Source organism: Anolis sagrei, chromosome 1 (genome assembly GCF_037176765.1).
Source record: "Anolis sagrei isolate rAnoSag1 chromosome 1, rAnoSag1.mat, whole genome shotgun sequence".
NCBI classification, from domain to species: Eukaryota; Metazoa; Chordata; class Lepidosauria; order Squamata; family Dactyloidae; genus Anolis; species Anolis sagrei.
Genome location: NC_090021.1, coordinates 178112156 through 178131375, shown reverse-complemented (window position 1 = coordinate 178131375; position 19220 = coordinate 178112156).

The window sequence follows — 19220 nt, the reverse complement described above, 5'->3', positions numbered from 1 at the left end:
TTCTCGTGGACCACCATGAGAATTCCGGGCGGGGGGGGGGGGGGCTGAAGCCCCCCAAGCCCCCCCCCCCCCCCGGCTACATGCCTGGCTCCAGTTATAATGCTTGAGTCCCAGGTCTTCCCAGTTCTTGGTGTTCATACCACATTTTTGAAGGTTAACTTTAAATACATATTTACATCTTTTTTTGTTGTCCACTGGCATTCTGTTTTCTGTTCTTAAGTAGGAGCAGGCTGTAAATGTCATCTTAGGTCAGGCCTAAGCCACAAATATAACTCTATTAGTTTGCACTCAGCAACCATTCTACATTATTGTGGGATTTTCCGTCTTGATATTTTGGGTTATATGGCTGTGTGGAATCCCTCAGTAGGATTTATACTTGAGTAGAAATGTATTTAATATGACTGTTTAAATCTATTCCTATTGTAATTACCACACATATTGGGTTGTTATGTGCCTTAAAGTTGTTTTCAACTTACAGCAGCCCCAAAGCAATCTTATCATGGGGTTTTCTTGGCCAGATTTGGTTACTGGGGGGGGGGGGGGTGGGGGGTGGGTGGGTGGGTATCTTTGCTTTTCCTGAGATGTGGACAAGGTCATCTAGGGTTTCTCTGACTGGAGATTCACACTCTGGTCTCCAGAGTTGAAAATAACTTTATCACATTAGCCAGTGAACTGAAGGGGCATTGAGGTGAAACTGTTACTCATGGCAGCAAGGTAAGCAGCATGGATCTCTATTGGAGCCAGTACAACATGGGAAGATTCCTGTGTTCCGAGGGAAGTATCTGTTGCTACTAAAGGTTTGCAACATACTTTTCCTAAGTTGTGGAAAGGATCAGGGCTGTTTCTGTTACAGCTGACACAGTTAATTAATGGGATAATTGAGTGTATTGTTATCTCATGTATATACTAAGTCACTCTGTGTTTGTACTTTGAGTTTTGCATTCTCCGTGTTGGAGTATTGTGTTCTCCGTGTTAGAGCATTGTGTTTGTGTGCTTTGCTTGGGGCTCGGTTTGAGGTGAAAAACCTTTGTTTGTTTGATGCCGGGAGTAGTTACTGCAAGCGTCCAGAGCTGAAGATAAGGCAGCAAGTCAAGGTCACTCTACGGACAACTGAGTAAGAGAGACTATATATAGTTTTTGTTACAAGTCTGCTTATCAACATGGAGTGAAGAGGACTCACTGAAGAGACTGTTTTATGTTATGTTTTTCTTGAGAGCATTTCTTCTGTTTTGTATTGTATGCTGTGAACACAACTTTATTTTCTTTTCTACTTAAAGCTGAAGACTCATGTGTTTTTCTTTTATGAGTTACTTTATCATACATAGAGTTACAAGGGCTAGAGTCAGTCTGCGGGCTACTTATGCTAAACGCTGACAGCATCATATGATGTTTCCACTCTGGTTGTGGGCAGGATCTCTGCCCAGCCACGTGTGATGGGCAATGTGCTTATCTGTCATTGGACTGGCAAGAAAGCAACCTGGGAAGCTAAGAAAGCCCCATGTGATGAAGTCATAAAACTCAAACATATGAAATTGTTTATCTCTTTTTTTTGTTAAATTGTTAAAATAAATGTTCCATAAAAATCGTCTGTGTTATCTTCTAAACTTCCTCATGAGGAAAAGTAGTCACGCTATACTCTACTTGTTTGTCCCAAATAAAAATAACACTCAAAGTACTACATGATGCTGGTGAGCAGTATAAAAACCTTTTTTGTGCCAAACTTGTGACGTCACAATGTATTAAAGACATTTTTAAAAGTATTTTCTCATCAATGTGACATCAAGTAATTAACAAGTAATTTTTTTTCGAATGGAAAAAAATTGACAGGATTTTTAGAAATATTATCTTTTTTCAAAAACATTTAAAGTTGGTAAGGGTTAGTTGGTGTGGGTGAGTTGAAAATAAAACTTCTGTTTCAAGCTCCAAGCTGGAACCCCCAAATCATGTATTAATAGCATAAACTTAAATTTAGTTCCTCATAAGTACAGCTGTCTAGTCTATTTAATTATAGGGTTCCCACAGTAGTAATTTTTCCTTGACCTGCTCAATCTCAAAAAGTCAGAAAATTGCTTCTTTTTAAAGCTAACAATAGCACGGTATGTTTCCAAAGAAATTACAGAAAACCATTACTTTAGACATATTTAAATTGCATGGAAAAGAACCCTTCTAATTGAAAACTTTGCTAAAACGTGGAGCAAGTTAGAAATCTTGTCTCTTTAATTGACAGCTAAACTAGATGTGACCTTTTTGACATTGCTTTGCACTTCCTCCTCTCAGGGCAAAATCGTAGTGGTCTCAATCCTGTCAAAGCAAAATACTTTTACAATTACATTGATTTCATTTCAATTTGTCTGAGTCTCGCAGGTCTGGAGTTCAGTAGTATTTGTGGATTAACATAATGCTGATTTCTTCCTTGAACTATGAGACTGCTTAGTTGTAAGATTTGGCAATACAACCCAGAATATTTTTTATGTAGCATTGTGTTCAATGGTAGTAATAGGAATAATAATAATGATGATGATGATAATGATGGAAATAATAATAATAATAATAACAATAATAATAATAATAATAATGTTATATGTTTTGCTTTCTAGTCGTTTCCATTGTAAGGAAACTAAGCTATTCAATAATGGCTTAATTAGGCTTCAATAGGAGATTTTATCCTCTTGTTTTCCAAACTTTGGATGAACAGAGATGTAATTCTAAGATTTTTAATGTGATTTTTACAGCAGTTTTCATGTAAATGAAAGTGTGATATTTGAGACGGAATTAGAAATTAATGTTAGTCCAGAGTATGTTGTAAAACTGGCAGAATTGTTTTATATCTAAAACATATACTCCTGCAAGTACAGTTTCTTCAACTTTTTAAAGTTGTGGGGATACTACTTGGCTGAAGTTCACAAATTGATAATCAGTGAAAATAGCTGCCGAGCTGATGTTGCTCAAATGATAAATGTCCCCTTTCTCCCTTCCCCTGCCTCTCTCTCTCTCTCTCTCTCTCCAGCCTCAGTTTGTAATTTTTATAATTCTCAATAATGTAGAATGGTTGCTGAGTGCAAACTAATAGAGTTATATTTGTGGTTTAGGCCTGACCTGTCTAGTAATAATGAATTTTTATCTTGGAGTCATTGCACTTAACGTCTTATTCAGGTAAATTAACAGAAAACAATATAATTATTTAGAAACAGATTTTAGGCTATAGTTGTACATTTCACTTTAACCATTTTTAATTAATAATAGATCAGAAACCGGAAAAATAACTCAGCTCCCAGTTTACTTTCTCTTTTCAATTATTTTTATTACACTTTTCACAAAAAATGAAGACACACATTAAAATAAGATACAAATAAAAAATTCTGATACAATATAATACATATGAAATTATTATAATAATTTCATCCCCTACTCTTACCCCAGTACCTGACGACCAAGGTTAATAACTAACTTATGTACCTTACTTAAAAATAATAATAATAATAATTAAAAAAACATTCAAAAAACCGACATTCCCACTCCTCAAGTAAAGGTGACTGTCAAACTATTACATTTATTAATTAATTGGAAGAAAATGGAGGTAATGGCAATAAACCTGGAGAGAAAAGACAAAGAGAAAATAATTGATCAATTTAAGGTTAAGATTAGAAACAAAATTAAGTATTTGGGAGTTACAATACCTGTCAATTATTCAGAGTTAAAAATATTAAATTTTGACAGATTATTTAGGGAAATTCAAGAAAGACTACTAGAATACAAAAAACTTAATCTCTCATGGTTTGGTAGAATCGCAATCTTTAAAATGAAAATATTATCCAAATTTAACTTCCTATGTAATATGTTACCTATTAAACTGCCAGAGGTTGATCTTAAAAAATGGCAGAAAATAGTAAATGACTTTTGTAATGGATCTAGAAGATCTAGGCTACCGAGAGGCCTATGGTATATTTCTCAGAAATTAGGGGGATTAGGAATACCAGACCTAAAAACCTACCATCAGACACATATAATAAAGGGAGTGTTTAGGATGCTTTCGGAACCTAAATTAATTTGGCGGGAAGTGGAAGGAAAATGCTGGTACAGAGATTATGGGGAAATGTTTTTTAGGTCAAAAATAGGCAAAGAAATTAAGGGGTGTAAAAATAACCTGGCTAAAGATGTCATGGAGACATGGGTTAAATTAAAAAATAAGATATTTCCAGGAGTTTTCCCCCTAACTCCAATAGTTTTACTGGAAAATTTTCCAGAAGACCTGAGAATTAAACTTAAACATAAAAAATTAATGGAGGGGGAAACTGCTCTCTCCTGGAAGGAATGGACACAAAACTCAAAGGGCAAGTTTAATAAGTTAGAAGAACAAGGTGCCCTGAATTGGTTTGAGAGACAACAGCTGTATAATTGGAGAAAGGACTGGTTAAGTAAAAATCCCAGATGTAGAGCACTGAATAAATATGAGGAATGGTTAAGTAAGCTCAAAACCCAAGAAATAATGGGGAAAGGATTAATCGGGAAAATATATAATGGATTAATTGGTGAAGAAATAGGGCTGAAGCTGTTAGAAAACGTATGGGAGGGAGACCTAGGGCCTCTGATAGATTTTGATTGGAAAAGGGTCCTGAAGTGGAGAGTGGCTAAGAACCTATCAATAAGATTAAAAGAAAATGTATACAAAGTTATATGGAGATGGTATACCACGCCAGTCAAACAACATCAGATGGATAGCAAGCAAAGTAACCTCTGCTGGAGATGTGGCAAACACAAAGGGACATATTTTCATCTATGGTGGGAATGCCCCCAAGTGAAGAATTTTTGGAAGGATATATTTACCGAAATAAACAACATTATAGGATCAAATATTATGCCGGATGCTAGGTTAGCATTATTAATGGACACCACGAAGCTGAATGTAGAAATAACTAAGAAAGAATTGGTGATTATTTTGCTCACAGTGGGAAGAATTATAATAGCAAAGAACTGGAAAATAATAACTAATCTAACACTGGGCGCATGGTATAGGGAAGTTTGGAATGTAGCTTTAAATGATAAACTAACAGTGGAAATGAGGGTATTCAGGGGGGAAATTAACAGGTCAGATTTTGAGGCATACTGGTCAGTCTTTATTAAATATGTCTTAGCGAAAATGGAAAACAACAGAATTTGGTTGGTCAGGAATTTTGGAGATGATATTTGATTAATGGCTGATTTATAAATACATGGTGAAGGAAATTATACTTGTTCAGGCCTTGGTGGTGGGGTTATGTGTTTGTAAAATGTTCACTGTTTTGTGTTTTGTCTATTTTGTAAGTTGTTATTGTATTTAAATAAAATCTTTTTTAAAAAAACCGACATTCCCACTCCTCAAGTAAAGGTGACTGTCAAACTATTACATTTATTCATGTCCTACTTAATTACATTTCATGTTGCAACTAATCTATCTCTGTTGGGAATGTGAAATGTTGGCTACCATCTTTATAGTACAGAATGTCTTAGCTTTGGGATTGTCTGGAAGTGTCTTAGGACTTCATCACACTGAAGTTCCTCTGTTTTCCCATGAGTCCCATGGAGGGCATCCCATGATGCACACCCACTTCTGGTGTCTGCATGTGGGAATCTGTCATGCCAGTGTGCTAAAATGGAGAGAAGACTGTTTTCAGGAGTCGGGTTTTACATGATTCCTGATTGAAGAAAGTAGGGGGAAGTGGGAAGAAGATGGGGAAAGTATGTGGGATAGTTGGCCACCCCCGAAGACAGACCTTGCCAGGAGAAAATTGGGTAAGATGAGTCCCCACTCTTCCTAATGCTTCCCTCACACCCAACTGATGAAGTCCTTAGTGTCCAATTACTAATAAATTGTTTTTCAACTTGCAAATACTGTGTAACCATTACGCCTTATGTGCCTGACAATCCATAAATAAACATTTCTTTGTTCAATTCTTACAATAAAAATTTGTATCAAGTTACTGAAGGGAAGATATTCTACAGGAAGACGGCTGAAGATCATTTTGGAACTGGATACAGAGTGTGGTATTGGGTTACACATATTAAGGAGACACAAACAAGCATTTTAAAAGTCAAGCCTCTCTCAAACATAATATATATTATATAAAAGTGCTCAGCATCACTCCTCTCCTCTTCATTTCTCCCCAAATATTTATTGGTGGTGGTGTCGCTCCATCCATAATACCATGTGAGCTGGGTAAAAAGGTGTGCTACCAAAACTCTCCCAATTTGAAATATCTGACTCAATTTATTTCATTTAATAGGGAAAATGCATGGACAATCTGTGATAAAGTACACACCAATTCCCATATGAGAGGTTTGGCTAGAGAAGTCTTGCAACTCAATATAGACCTGAGATGGATATGAGAATGCCCAGAGAATTTTGAGAAACTCTGTGAAAATGAAGCAGATACAATTTAACACCATTTACTGTTTTATACACATTCTGTGAGAGCTCTGATTGTCATTTTGAGTCAGTATATTACAAGACTGTATTTGTGTGTATTTCTGTTGGGGAAGGGCGCAAAAGGAGCAGGTTCAAAAGGAAGAGGACTCTTCTAAGCAGCCATCTGAGCACATTGAAAATGACAACAACAAGGATGCTGCAGTTGGAACGTGGTGAACCCAAGGTCTCACTCATCTTGGCAGAAGTGCTAAGGTGTTCTTGAACAAATTCATCAGTGACTCCAATAAAGGCAGGCTGTTCTTCAACAGCAAAGAAAAGTGTTTCCCTCCCCAATACCTTACCTTCTTGTCATTGGGGAGGAAAAACATGATTTGATTATTGCAAGTAGACAATACAAAGAAAAAAAATCTCCTTTTGTTTGTATCTACTGTATTTCTCATATAGTATCCAAGGACAAAGTTAGCATATCGGGAACCTCTCTTTCTTCCTGCCCCCCTCTGGTCTCCTTGCTCTCCTTCAATATAGTGGTAGGCAAATCACAACCAAAGGATCTCCAGTGATAGCAAAAGCGATGCATCGCAGGAGAGACAGCAGCAGGGCCAAGCAATTGTGTTAACTGAATAGGAAACCAAATTAAACACATTCCTAAAGACAGTGGGAAGACCTATTCTTAGCATCTTCATTCTGGATGAAAGCGGCGGTGTGTAAGAATGGGAGGCAGCTTGATGTCTGCTCTCAGGGACAACGGTGAAAAATCTGAACACTTGATGAGCAAGCATTGCTTGAGTAATGAAAAGGAATGAGACCATAACCGCATGAAAAGCTACACACAGGCACTTTAAGGAAGGAGGTTTTGAAACACAGGGAGCTGAAACACAGAGTGACAATGCCGAGATAAAAGACCATTGTGGCAAACACTATAGCATATTAGGGCATTTATCCACAAATAGTTGCAACTAGCTCCCTCTCCTCCTCTCTGCATCTCTTAAGGCATACAGGCAAGACCCAGCAAACACCATGCATACTTGAGAATGTCAATATAGCAGTTCAAGGTGCAACATGATGGGGATTGTAACCCTGTGTGATACTGAGTCCAACTCTTGATCCTTCTGGCTTTGTAGTGTTCACACTTCTTGTTGCTCTATGCCTTCTTTTCTGACATATGGCAACCCTAAGTGTTAAATCGCTGTATTTTCCAGCAGTGGAAAGTAACACCAGAGAATCAGCTAACCTTTGATGGGAAGTAAAGGAAGACAGGGGAAAATTGGAAAGAGAGAAGATGGAAGAAAAAGAAAAAAGGAGGATGAGAAGGAAGAAGGGGAAGATAGATGGAGGATAGAAAGAAGGTAAGAAAAGGAAGGAAGGGAAAGACAGCAGGAGAGAGGGACGAAGGATGGAAAAGATAGGAAGAAAGAAAAGGAAGGAAGAGTGAAAGAGGGAAGGAAAAGAAGAAAGGAAGAAAAGAGGAAGAAAAAAGGATGAGAGAGGAAAAGAAAAAAAGAAAGAGAAGGACTAAAGGGGAAGATGGCTAGAGCATAGAAAGAAGGAGCTAGTGGGGGTGGACCTGGCAAGCTCTAGCGAGCAGAGGAGGAGGAGGTTAAGGTGAAGGTTTCGGTGTCTTGAGGCAGGTATGGAGGCTCCCGCTGCTTCTCCTGGGCACCCATCCACGTTCCAAGTCATACTATGCAAATGTAATGCGCACCCCATTTTTGCATGGTAATTTAGCAAAAAAGGTGTGCCTTATATTCATGTAAATATGGCACTTCCAAGATCTGGGCAAAAGCTTTTCACCCTATTGTGTCTCACAATTACAAAGTCTGTAACCCAGATCAAATCTCTTTCAGAGTGATTTCTAATATTAATACTAATTATTTATCATCATGGATGATCACTCATGACCAAGTAATATTATCTTCCAGAGGTAGTCTTGGCAGAGGATTGAAAAATGACCTTGATGTCCTATTCTGAATCCACATTTTTTTTTACAATGAGGACATTGATTTCTAGATGAAAGGTAGTCCCAACAAAAGTTAGCTTAATGCACCTTCCTCTTGGCACATTTCATTCTTTCACCTTCTATTCATGCCTCTTCAAAGTCCATAGCACATAGCACTGACTTCCAGTTACAATGCTTGAATGCCAGGACTTTCCAGCTTCTTGGTGTTTATACCACAGGGGCATCACCCATAATGCTAAAAAGAAAGACTTAACCATTCTTTCATACTCTTAATGGGTGAGATATCTATAGCTTCCCTTCGATGAACTTTGGAAATAATGATCACTGACATAATTTTGCTCATCTATTTCAGCATAAAAAGGTGTCAGGGGATTTTGTAGAAAATATCATTTTTAGCATGCATCTTTCTCATCACTTCAAGCATCTGATGAAGTGGACTGGAGTCTATTACAGCCAATGCTACAAATGTCATCTTTCCCAGTTAGTCTGAAATGCGCTACAGGATTTATGTGGAAAAAATGGTGAGATCTCATAACAAACACTGAGAAAACCTGAATGCAATTTTTTTGCAATGAAAGTTTCTTTGGATATTTTCACATGAGTCTGATATACCATAATTAAGGGAGGATAAAAAACATTTTGGATGGAGTTTACTGCAATCAATCATGTCTTTCCTGTAGTAACATTGCATTTGAATCATGATTGGATAATCTCTCCTATCAAAAAAATCCAACATCGCTAACAAGTGATAAGTGAATATGGATCATAAAATTGTAAAAGGTAGTTTCTTTCATAGTCTTGAACTCTTGCCTTGGATAGATTTACAATTTCTAAGTGAACGGTAACCATTCAAAAGTAAAACGGTTTTCCCGGGTGAGTAGAGTTGTGCATGGAATTCGTTTTCCCCATTTCATCTATTCTTTCATTCCCTTCAGGAGCACATAATGGGAAGCCCCCTCTTGATACAAAAATCAGCTTGATGTGAAAACAAGTGAGAGCCGATAACTGGCTCTTCCTCTGCTTTTGTGACCATGTGGTGCTCCTAGCTTGACTGAGCTCCAGGCCATTGGCTTTTCCTTCCCTGGGCCTTCTTGAAATGCCTTGCGTGGCTTCTGGTGCTGTTGAGAGAAAGCAGGCACACCTGCCTCTCCTCTAAACAGCTTTAAGAAGCATTAAACCCGGTCACCTCTACAAACAAAGGGTAAAGGATCCAGAAAGAGTGGTAACTCTGATGCTTTTTAAAATCCAGTTCTTAATTGAGGAAAAGGAGAAACAATCCCAGAAAGAGGGGTATCTTTAACCTTCCCAGGTCTGGCCACCTCCTCCTTCACCACCAACATGGAAAACTTTAGTAGCAGCAACAGCCAGGTTTCCAGCTTGTGTCAGTGGCAGGAGAAGAGGGGGGGGGGGGGGGACCAAGGCTAAACACATGCAGCCAAGGGCCAAGGAGCTTCCCCCCTCCCTCCCTCAGCCTCTCTCTATCTTGGAGACGGATCCGGTATTGCAGAAGCTGCAAATCCAAGTTGCATGCTGCCTCTCCTCTAGAGTAGAACAGCTTTAAGACGCATTAAACCCAGTCTCCTCCTCTACAAAGGGAAAGAATGGTAACTGACCAATAATTTTTTAAAAACCAGTTGCGTGTGCAAGTGCGATACACCTCCCACAGCCAACCTAAGAAGTACGCTCACACATGATGTTGGGATGAACCATGGCCACAACTAATTTATTGATAACAGGAACAAGGGTTGGCAGCCAAGCATGGGTCCTGGATCACGATCGGGCAGCCCAATATTGCCTGGTACCGCACATGCCAGGGTGCCGCCGGCACAATACGCAACTCGGCACCCCTGTGACCACCAGGCATTTCCCCTTTCCACTAGGGGGGATACCAAACCAGATCCAGGGCCCATGCCCCACACCAACAGGGAGTTGTGACAAGAAGCATAAAACAAACAAGTAACTGTTAACAGGTAACCAGGACAAGGTAAACAACAACGAAAGAAAACATAGACTGCATGCAGGGTGGGTGGGATGGATCAGCTGTTGCAGGCACAGTGCCTGCTGGGGAGCCTGGGGCAGCCTTATAAAGGCTGCCCATGAAGAGGGAGAGGCCAGCTCAGGCCTCTCCCGCAGTGAGGCGTGGTCAGTTGGCCATTGATCAATTGACCCGCCGGCAGGAAACCTTCCTGCCATCCGAGGGGGCTTCTAGGAGGAAGAAGCCCCCTAAGGCAAGAATGGCGGTGGGGGACGCCCTGCACCACAACTTCTTTGGCCCGGTAAGTCGGGCCATGCCTTTTCTTAATAATGAGGAATATGGAAGGGGAGCCTGTGAGAAATCTCCCCATAATGGGTGCTTTCTTAATCCCATTGTTGCCAATGGGTTGAAAAGAACTGGGTTGTTTTTTTTTGTTTTGGATGCTGAACGAAAATCTCATTTAGCATTTCACCTGTTTTTGGAAGGTGCTTGAAAATGGATATGTGGGCTTCCGGTTCAAACAAGCAGAAACCAATAGCAATTCTACACGAATGCACAACCCTATGGGTGACTCCATTTACCAATATGATTTCTCATGGACATTCGGAAATATGCAAAGTTTAACAAAAAAATACAGAAAAAAGGAAAATAAAGAGATATTTTACCCTTCCAATAATCTGTTCAGTGAACAAGCTGCAAAAAATACTTTTGTATTTTTCCCCCCATGTGATGTAGCAGACGGTAAATTTCCATTTAAAGGAATAAATGGAGTAGCTTCTGGCACTGAATCTGCTTTTCTTAGTTAAATCTCTTTACAAAGAGGAGGCAGAAATACAGGTCTTTATTTCACACAAGCAGAAATCAAATGGGGAGGGGGAGTGGCAAGAAGGGATGATAGGAGTTGGGTTCATGGCCACCAGTCTCTGTGATAACAGTTTATTTTTTTTAATTAAGAAAATAAATTATAGTGCAGGGTGTGTTCTGAGATGTTCTTTCCTCCTTTTCACCTCATCTTCAATTAATCAAACAGCTATACTTTGTGCTCAAAAAAGCATCTTTCTGAGGGTTCAAAAGCACTTTGCAAACACTAATTAATTTCAAACAATTGTTCTTTTCTCTGAAGGATGTAAATGCGTTCTCAAATTATTCTTGCAAGTGAAGACAAACATATTAAAGAATCCCATCCACCTACAGTTAGGAGAGATTCTTATATTCTTTGTGCTTTTTACAAACAATTCTTCGCAAATTTGAGATTTGGGGGGGGGGGGGTGTTAAAATATGCTTTTTTGCTGGGTTTTGCCCAAAATGTTATGTTCTTGTTGACTTTTAAAAATTTCATTCATTTTCCCAGAACAATGGCCACTATTTTGAGCATATGGAAGTGACATCAAACCAAAAACTAGATTTGGTTTCTAAAATGTTTTTTTTAAAGTTGTTCTATTGACTATTTTGTTCAAAACAGGGTTTTTAGAGGGGTAATTTAAAATTCAGTGGAAATCCAAAGGATATTTCTGGATCCCTCTACCAAAGATGGAATGAAGCTCATAAGCTGCAAATTTCCACCCTCTAGTTCAGGGAGTTGGAGGAAGGGAGCAAAATGTAAAGGTTCTGATGGCTGGTTCTAACTGGTGCAGCATCCATCACTTCCAGTTAATTTGTGCAGATTCACTGGGCAGTGTAACGTGGAAAACTGGCTTCTGACCTCTAGAGCAGGGGTCCTCAAACTTTTAGAGTAGAGGGCCAGTTCATGCTCCCTAAGACTGTTGGGCAGTCAGACTACAGTTTGAAAAACAAACAAACCATGAATGAATTCCTATGTGCACTGTACATATCTAATTTGTAGTGAAAAAAACCCCACAAAAGAATAAAACAATACTTAAAATGAAGAACAATTTCAACCAACATACTCTTACCAGTATGGGTCTACTTTTGACTGATGAGATAGTCAAGTTAAATTAGGATTGCTGTTGTTGGCCTTCAAGTTGTTTCAGACTTAGGACAACCCTAAGTCTAAAGTTTAGGGTTAGGGCTGGGTAAATGACCTTGGAGGGCCACATCCAGCCCGTGGGCTTAGTTTGGGGAACCCTGGCCTGAGTATCAATCAGAAAGAGAGATCAGATAAGCCACTGAGTGCTTTTCCAGACAGTTCCTACATGGTTGCTGTCATGGTTGCTGTTACAAGCTGGGTAGATGCAGGGAATGCCGTGGATGTAGCGTACCTGGATTTCAGTAAGGCCGTCGACAAGGTCTCCCATGACCTCCTGGCAAACAAACTAGTCCAATGTGGGTTAGGCAAAACTATGGTTAGATGGATCTGTAACTGGTTAAGCAGACGAACCCAGAGGGTGATTCTCCCCAATGCGTCCTCTTCATCTTGGAAAGAAGTGACGAGCGGAGTGCCGCAAGGTTTCGTCCTGGGCCCGGTCCTGTTCAACATCTTTATTAATGACTTAGACGAAGGCTTAGAAGGCACAATCATCAAGTTTGCAAACAACACCAAATTGGGAGGGATATCCAATACTCCAGAAGACAGAAGCAGAATTCAAAATGATCTGAACAGATTAGAGAGAGAGCGGCCAAAACTAACAAAATGAAGTTCAACAGTGACAAATGCAAGATACTCCACTTAGGCAGAAAAAATGAAATGCAAAGATACAGAATGGGGGACACCTGGCTTGAGAGCAGTAAGTGTGAAAAAGATCTTGGGGTCTTTGTGGACAACAAGTTAAACATGAGCCAATAATGTGATGCGGCAGCAAAAAAAGCCAATGGGATTTTGGCATGCATCAATAGGAGTCTAGTGTCTAGATCCAGAGAAGTCATGCTACCCATGCTCAATTCTGCCTTGGTTAGACCACACCTGGAATATTGTGTCCAGTTCTGGGCACTACAATTGAAGAGAGATATTGACAAGCTGGAATGTGTCCAGAGGAGGGCGACTAAAATGATCAGGGCTCTGGATAACAAGCCCTATGAGGAGTGGCTTAAAGAGCTGGGCATGTTTAGCCTGAAGAAGAGAAGGCTGAGAGGAGACATGATAGCCATCTATAAATACTTGAGAGGAAGTCATAGGCAGGAGGGAGCAAGCTTGTTTTCTGCTGCCCTGGAGACTAGGACACAGAACAATGGCTTCAAACTACAAGAAAGGAGATTCCACCTGAACATTAGGAAGAACTTCCTGACTGTGAGAGCTGTTCAGCAGTGGAACTCTCTGCCCCGGACGGTGGTGGAGGCTCCTTCTTTGGAAGAGTTTAAACAGAAGCTGGATGGCCATCTGTTGGGGGGTGCTCTGAATGCATTTTTCCTGCTTCTTGGCAGGGGGTTGGACTGGATGGCCCATGAGGTCTCTTCCAACTCTATGATTCTATCTCCATCCCTTGGCCCATTGCAATTGAATCACTGCCTAGCAAAAGATTTGGTAATTTTTAATTCTTATTTAATAAATGTATTTATATTTAATTTTATTTATTTACATAATTATTTATAAAATTATTTTATAAATTTTATTTATAATTTTTTATAAATTTTATTTATATATTTTTTTATAAATTTTATTAATAAATTTATTTTATAAATTTATTTATAGACTTCTCGGCCTTTTGGCTAAGATCAAGTGTAGACTTATTTAATAAATAAACATTTTAAATTTAAATTTAAATTTAATTAAATTTAATATTTTTTAATTTTTTATTATATGTTATGTTTTTAATTGTATTTATGACATTGTAAGCATTGAACTTTTGCCCTGTTAACCGACTTGAGTTGTATACAGACTGAGAAAGGTGGTAGACTTATTTAATAAATAAACATTTTAAATTTAAATTTAAATTTAATTAAATTTAATATTTTTTAATTTTTTATTATATGTTATGTTTTTAATTGTATTTATGACATTGTAAGCATTGAACTTTTGCCCTGTTAACCGACTTGAGTTGTATACAGACTGAGAAAGGTGGTATACAAATACAGTAAATAAATAAATAAATAAATAAATAATGCTCCTGGACTGGAACTTGGATTACCTTTCATTGCTACTTGCACTGGCCAGGACTGATGGAAATTACAATCCAATGACATTTGGAAGATGAGCATTGGCTGCATTTAAAAATCTCCCTCCCCTTCGAAATGTGTCCTAGGAAATTAATGAACAACAAATGGCAATATCTGTTTATGTCTTACAGATATGTATCTGTTGGTTTATTTATCCATCATCTCACACAATAGAAGAAATGCAATTGTAGCCTAACAACTGGATCAGAAATTAAATCCTATTGTCTATCATTGAACCGTACTGATGGGTCAGCATAGATCAGATCCCAGCCTTAGTCTATGGTAATGAAATTCCTTGCAAATGCTGACATTTTTCAATATGAACATTGCACTAATGAGCAATGACTGCTCCTAAACCTCCTGAAGTGCTCTGCTTGATGATTCATATTATTCATTTGCCTTTTGTGTGCTAAATAGTTAAACAAATGGCCTGCTTGTATTACCAGATTCATTTTATGGGAGTGGTTTTATGACCATACCTTAATTTTTTAATTTTCTAATTATTGTAGCCAATAGCAATTAATTCAAAATAATTAAGCCGAATCAACTCATCACTTTGCCAAGCACAACATTTTTCTCCTCCATTTATGACTTTAATAGACTTCACTTGCTATGTTCAGTCTTTACTAATTGCACAGTTGATAATTTTTTATGACTTTGTTTGAGGAGTTCAACATTTCCTATCTTTTCCTTTAATGGGCTCTATCATTTTTTTTTTTGTGCATAATCATAGTCTTAATTTTGTTTAACTTATGCTGAGGCAAAATATGAATCCAATCCACAGGAGGGAAATAAAAGACATCATTGTACAGTTCACTTCATTCAATAAAAGGCATTTCCTGCCATTTTGCAATTGGAATCACTCAACCATTCTGATCTGTGGAATAGTTGGGATCTAACCATGCTTTAAAGTTGCTGTTTAAGCCTTTCCAACTACGAAGAGGAAAGCTGCATTTGGCAAGAACAGACCCCAAAGGGAGATGGCAGAACCACACTTTTGCAAACATTTACATTCATAAAGCTTTTGGTCAGACTGGCTAATTCTGTTTTATCTTCATTATTGCTGCTGACAGAGCCATCACTTTGATCCATAAACATGTTTAATTTCCAATGGTTTCTGGGTCTGGTGTTGGATGTTAACCAAAAGCTGCTAGCGATCAGAAGACAGGATTCACATTTTCTTCTGTGGCATAAATCAGTCAGACTGCTAGCTATGAACCAGACTGAGTTAAATCAAAATTAAAATGATTATTAAGAGTATGAATCCAATATAGATAGTTAAATGACTAATTCACTAAATTAATTGCATCCAGATTAAAGACAGAAGATCAATACTAGCTCAGTTGAGAGTTGCAAAATGAAACACGACCAAGACTCCGAAGAACACCAAATATTACAATAGAAATATTTTAGCAAGAAAATACCTCTTTCCTACAACCTCCTTAATTGCATCAGTGAATGCCTAGCTTGAAATAATATAGCTATATTCCTCAAGTTTATTGGCTCATTTAAGGAAAGAATTTAGGGATGAATTCTTCTGGTTGATAACTCCCAATAAGTGTAATAATTCTTTCAAGGGTTGTAATAATTCTGGGGCATGTCTTTCATATATATTTAGGGCCCTTCCAAACAGTCATATAACCCAGAATATCAAGGCAGAAAATCCCACAATATCCGCTTTGAACTCAAATATCTGAGTCAACACTGCCATATAAGCCAGTTCAAAACAGATAAAGTGGAATTTTTATACCCCTGTTTCATAGAGGGCTTAGTTTAGCAAAGCTTTGGCCATCACTTTTCCTTTTCTAAAATGTCAAGGTTTCAACCTGCCAGTGCCTCATGATACCCCTTTTCCCACTTTCTCTTTTATGTCCACCCAGGTCATCTTGATCCCTCTCAATTTGTTGACATCAAAAAAATTAATTATGGTATCCACTTACTTACTTAGGCGATCTCTTGTTGTCTGAGTATGATGGCCTTCCAAGTGCAGTGTCTTAGCGGTGGATACGTAGGAGACTGTGGAGCCCTATCCTTGACCCGCATGTCCTTCCACAGTGAGGGCATTCGTTTCCAGGTGGAAGGTGGTCCTGATCAGGGTTGGTTTGATGCACCTTCCTCTTGGCATGTTTCTCCATTTTGCCCTCTATTTGTTCCTTTTTCGAATTTCGCAGAACTGCTGGTAACAGCTGACCTCCAGTTAGAGGGCTCAAGGGCCAGGGCTTTCCAGTTCTTAGTGTCTATGCCATAGTTTTTAAGGTTAGCTTTAAGTCCATCTTTAAATCTCTTTTCCTGTTCATTTTCCATTCTTCAGTTGGGAGTAGAGTAACTGCTGTGGGAGATGGTGAGTGGGCATTCGGACAACGTGGCCAGTCCAGTGGAGTTGATGGCGTAGGAGCATCGCTTCAATGCAGGTGGTCTTTGCTTATTCCAGCACGCTGACGTTTGTCCACATATCTTCTTCCCAAGAGATTTGCAGGATTTTCCGGAAGCAACGATGATGGAATTATTCCAGAAGTTGACTGTGACGTCTATAGACAGCCCATATTTCACAGGCATATAACAGGGCTGGGAGGACAATAGCGTTTTAAACAAGCAACTTAGTCTCCCTGTCGATGTCCCAATCCCCAAACACTCTGTGCTTCATTCGGAAAAATGCTACACTTGCAGAGCTCAGGCAGTGTTATATTCAGTGTCAATGTTGATTTTTGTGGAGATATGGCTGCCAAGGTAGCAGAAATGGTCAACATTTTCCAATGTTTCACCACTGAGCTGCAGATGGGTTGTCTGGTGACTGCTGGACTATGGTATCCACAGGGGCTCCGTGAACCAAGCAGGTTCCCAACAGATACCAAGAGGCCACTGAAATTCTAAATTTTTCCACTTGTGGAGAAGGAGCTCACCCTATCATCCAAAGGATTTCTTGGGACATTGGCCTCATGCTGTGTGATCATTTGAATGCAATGCTCCTTCTTCCTTTATAGACCCAGAGTGATTTTAAAGCAAGCCGATTCATGTCCAGTTCATGCCTAGCTCTAATATCCCAGACCTGCGCCTCCACAACACCCATATTAGTCTTCCAGTTTGTACCACTGGTTGTCCATTTGGGCGGACACATCTTTCCAAGCAGATAGAATTTTTTTTATAAAAGAATAGAATGTTACAGAGAGAGAGGTAGATAGATAGATAGATAGATAGATAGATAGGTAGATAGATAGATAGATAGATGCTGGAATACAACACACATGAGGCAGATTACAAGAGATGTCTTTTAAGGAAGCCCCTCTTATTTTTCCTTTTAAAAATTGTAATAGGAGGACACGGGAGGCTGCTTTTCCTATCAGCCCTTAGTTTTCTTTTCTTTGTCTTAAAAATATCTTTTTAAATAGTGTTTAACACTTGTACAATTTGATGTAATTATAGACAGGAGGGGACAGGAGGAGAAAGCAGTTTTTTTATTTAAAAAAGGCACATGATTACTTTGCTGAAGCTGTACTTTATAATTTATCTTCCAGAAGAGATAAAAGGAATAAATACTTAAGACCCGACGGTGACGACAGTGAAGTAATCACTGCGTCGTTGGATACCTTTGTCTCTTGGAAGCACGTAGTAATTTTTACCCGCTTGCCACTGAGTGTCAAACCTTCCTTTTCTTCCCTATTCCATTTTGGATGGCCAAACTGATTAGTTAAAATAGAAAATTAGCACACAATAGGTTTACTTGGCGATACCCCTTATGCAACTAATGGGCAACGCTTGTTAATTGGTTGTAAATGCCAGCAGGTTGCCAAGATAATACTTCAGAAATAAGCGGGTATTCTGATAATTACAGCAATCTTCATCTATAAAAGCTTAAGTAGATGAAGAACTGGCTGGCTGAAAACCAAGATTTATCCTCCTGCTGCACTCACATTAAAAGGGAAAAAAAATAAGATGAAAACAATAATGTAACAAAACAATTATATAGCAGGAAGCATTGCAGGTTTTAGAGACTGCGAAAACTCAGAAAGTAAAACAGTGCTGTAATAACCAGTTATGGAAAAATGGGCCATTTACATTTGTGTATAATTAAATAGTAGGCTATGCAATTTCACTTTTTAAAGTAAACTGTCTTTTTCTTCCTTTTTTTATAGGGCAACGTGGCCATAATTGCAGCATTAAAGCTTTAATGAAAGAAGAAGAAGAAGAAAAAGCAGCAGATCAAGATGACATGTAACATCGACATTTCCACGGTGGCGTTTGGCTGGTTTAGTAATAAGAAGCTATTGAGAAGAATAAAACAGCAGCATTTGTCATATTTTCCCCTTAGAAGTGTGATAGGAAGGATCATTACGGGTTCAAATCTCACAAAAATTATTTTTTTAAATTTGCCCTTTACCCTGCAAATTTTCAATGGCTTTCTGCATAGTTAAGATATTTTAAGGCATTTATTGCACAGGTGTATGATCTGAAATCATTAGGAGCAAGTAGATGCAAAATTAATATATTTGGAATGCTCTATACCAGGGGTCTCAAACTAAGGCCCGGGGGCCGAATACGGCCCTCCAAGGTCATTTACCCGGCCCTCACTCAGGGTCCACTTAACTCAACTTGAACGCACACAACAACAACAACTATCCTATCTCATCAGCCAAAAGCAGGCCCACACTTCCCATTGAAATACTAATAAGTTTATATTTGTTAAAATTGTTCTTCATTTTAATTATTGTATTGTTTTTAAGTGTTTTTTTTTTTTTGCACTACCAATAAGATATGTGCAGTGTGAATAGGAATTCATTCATTTTTTAAAATTATAATCCGGCCCTCCAACCGTTTGGGGGACTGTGACCCGGCCCTCT